Source organism: Neophocaena asiaeorientalis, unplaced genomic scaffold (assembly GCF_003031525.2).
Source record: "Neophocaena asiaeorientalis asiaeorientalis breed wild unplaced genomic scaffold, Neophocaena_asiaeorientalis_V1.1 scaffold138, whole genome shotgun sequence".
Lineage (NCBI taxonomy): Eukaryota > Metazoa > Chordata > Mammalia > Artiodactyla > Phocoenidae > Neophocaena > Neophocaena asiaeorientalis.
The window spans coordinates 4,664,821-4,668,047 of record NW_020172632.1 but is presented as its reverse complement, the minus strand read 5'-3'; the positions used below and the strand labels follow the sequence as shown (position 1 = coordinate 4,668,047).

The following is a 3,227-nucleotide window of genomic DNA, read 5'->3' as shown; positions in this document are numbered from 1 at the left end:
GTGTCCTTGGTACCAAATACTAAATTCGGGTGCATAATGCTGACACAAGTAATTGCATAAACTTTTCACATGTTGTGCTTAAAGCCAAACCAAACTGTTGTGTTGAACTTGGACATCTTGAGTTCAGAGAACTGGTAACTTTATTTTAATACATATATATGAAGAATTTAAGAAAATAAAGGCTTCCTCGGATGTGTGCCTCTTAAAATTATTTGCTTTTAGACATAAAATAAGAAATTTTATAGCACTTGCAGTGAAATTACACTAGAGTACAAGCAGAACCAAAACAAAGTTGCAAAATCTATTGACTAATTTAGGGAGATGTCTCTTTAGAAATTTAAATTTTCTGTGAGAGTAAGTTACCATAAGTATCGGTATACATTGCTTTTCTCTCCTCAAATAAGTAACTAAATAACAACGCAAATCTCAGACTTATTTAACACAATAGTTTTTAGCAATGGAAAACCTACGGACAAATTTTTCCTTGGTTCAGGGCTCAAATAAAAAACTGAACGGGACGGAAGATGATGGCAGCCCTCCAGTGAAAAAAATGATGATAGACATTCACACAAATGGAAAAATGATGATAAACAAGATGCCAACAGTAAAGAAGGAACACTTGGATGACTATGAAGCGCCAATGGAAACTGATGAAGAGCATGTCAAGAGAACCTGTGCCTCTGTGCCTGAACCTTTACATTTAAATCCCAGTTTGAAACACACTTTGGCACAATTCTATTTCAGTAGTCAGAGCTCTCTGGGTGGACCAGCAGCATTTTCCGCTCAGTATTCCCAAGAAAGCATGTCACCTACTGTATTTCTGCCTCTTCCATCTCCTCAGGTTCTTCCTGGTCCACTGCTCATCCCTTCTGATAGCTCCACAGAACTCACCCAGACTTTGTTGGAATGGGAGTCTATTTCTTGTTTTCAGGTTGGAGAAGAAAAGAGACTGTTTGCCCCAAGCCCTAAATTCTGTTCTCCGAGAATTTTCACTCCAACAAATAAATACAGTATGTGATGAATTGTACATCTATTGTTCAAGGTGTACATCAGACCATCTTCATATCTTAAAGGTCCTGGGAATACTTCCACTTAATGCCCTATCCTGTGGGCTGATCACATTAACTGATGCACAAAGACTGTGTAATGCTTTATTGCGGCCACGTACTTTTCCTCAAAATGGTAGTATACTTCCTGCTAAAAGCTCATTGGCTCAGTTGAAGGTAACTGGCAGTGCCTTTGAAGTGGAACATGAATGCTTAGGCAAATGTCAGGATTTATTTGCAGCCCAGTTTTATGTTCAGCCAGATGCTCCATGTATTCAGCGTCTGGAGTGCTGTGGAATGCTTGCGCCCCAGACATTTGTGATGCATTCTCACAGATCACCTGACAAAAGGACTTGCCACTGGGGCTTTGAATCAGCCAAATGGCATTGCTATTTTCACGTGAACCAAAAATACTGAGGGACACCTGAAGAAAAGAAACTGAAGATAATTTTAGAAGAAATGAAGGAGAAATTTAGCATGAGAAATGGGAAGAGGACTCAATCCAAGATAGATACACCACCAGGAGTGGAATTATAGTCACGGTATCGTTATAAAGCAGGAAGGTGACCATGTTTCTCAGACACATTCATTTCTACACCCTAGCTACTACTTATACATGTGTGATAAAGTGGTTGCCCCAAATGTGTGGCTTACTTCGGCTGTATCCTAGCCTAAAGAGGTCACAAAGACAGAGGCAAGTAGATCTATACTAAGACATTCAGAGAAGCCTCACAGCAGTGGGAAACATCAAAAAACAGTGTCTTATCTAGATGTCTCACTAGAGGAACAGGAGAAAATGGATCTAAAAACAAGTAGAGAATTATATAGCCACTTAGATCCATCAGTTTCAAATAATTCTACAAGCAAAAGGAAACCTGAGTCTACCACTTGCAACTTAGCCAGAGACACAAGGTGGGAACTGACTGTGATGCTGCAGCTTCATCTCCACTTCTTGTCAAAGATGTCATTTGTGAGGATGATAATGGAAAAATCATGGAAGAAGTAATGAGAACCTATGTAAAACAACAGGAAAAACTGAACTCAATTTTGCAGAAGCAACAACTTCAGATGGAAGTTGAAATGTTGAGTAGCTCAAAAGCTGTGAAGGAACTCCCTGAAGAATAGCAGAATTTACAGAAAGAGCTTGAATCTTCACAGAATGAACGTGCTCAAACAGTGGAAGAATTTTATGTTGAACAGATTTAGACATAAAATTAGAGCAGGCAATGAAACAAAAATGTACCTGTGACTCAAATTTAGAAAAAGATAAAGAAGCTGAATATGCAGCACAGCTGGCAGAACTGAGACAGAGACTGGACCATGCTGAGGCTGATAGGCAAGAACTCCAAGATGAACTCAGACAGGAACGGGAGGCAAGACAGAAGTTAGAGATGATGATAAAAGAGCTAAAGCTGCAAATTTTGAAATCATCAAAAACTGCTAAAGAATAGAAACCTTTAAAGAGATTCATCTGTGTATTCCCGACAGGGTCTATTTTTGTTTGTTTGCTTTGGTAATTGAATTCTGAACAATTTATCTGCATGAAAATAACTAGGCATTGTATCCATTTGTAGATCAGAGAAAGTGAAGAGATTATATATTAGTATATAAATTTTTACATTTTCCAAATGAATGAAAATGTATGTTTCTTTGTACTTTTTTTTCAACCAGCTCAGTAACAGTACTTTATCGTTTCAACTATTAGATAATCTGCCTATATTTCCAATGCAATTTAGCATATTGGCAGGCGGACTCTCAACCACTGCACCACCAGGGAAGCCCAATTGCATACTTTTTAAAAGCTGCATTGTGTGATGGAAAATAGTTTTGATCAATTTTGTTATCCATATTTCAGATTCAATTTTAGATACAATGGTGGCTTCATAGTTCATATATAGAGCTACTCAAGGAGTTGAATCTCCATTTTTTTTTCATGAACACAATCTCATTTCTAAGTTAATATAGTATACTCATTATTATAATCAAAATTTGTTTTAATTTTTTCATATTGTGGAATGAATTTCCACCAGTTCTCTTCTATTTAATGTCTCCTAAGAGACATTTTGTCAGTAGAGGAATTTCATTGATTAGGTTATAGCACACCCCATGGGGAAGGATAACATGCTTTCTTATACACTGCTGCTAAACACAAGAAGCAGTTATAATTAGATTTTGTTTAAA

The 3,227-nt window shown here is 37.3% G+C and overlaps 1 pseudogene; it reads left to right on the top strand.

Annotated features, from left to right (window-relative positions):
• The first annotated feature begins 457 nt into the window (after positions 1-457).
• Positions 458-2,497, top strand: LOC112395911 (ski-like protein pseudogene; annotated as a pseudogene).
• Positions 2,498-3,227: the final 730 nt, after the last annotated feature.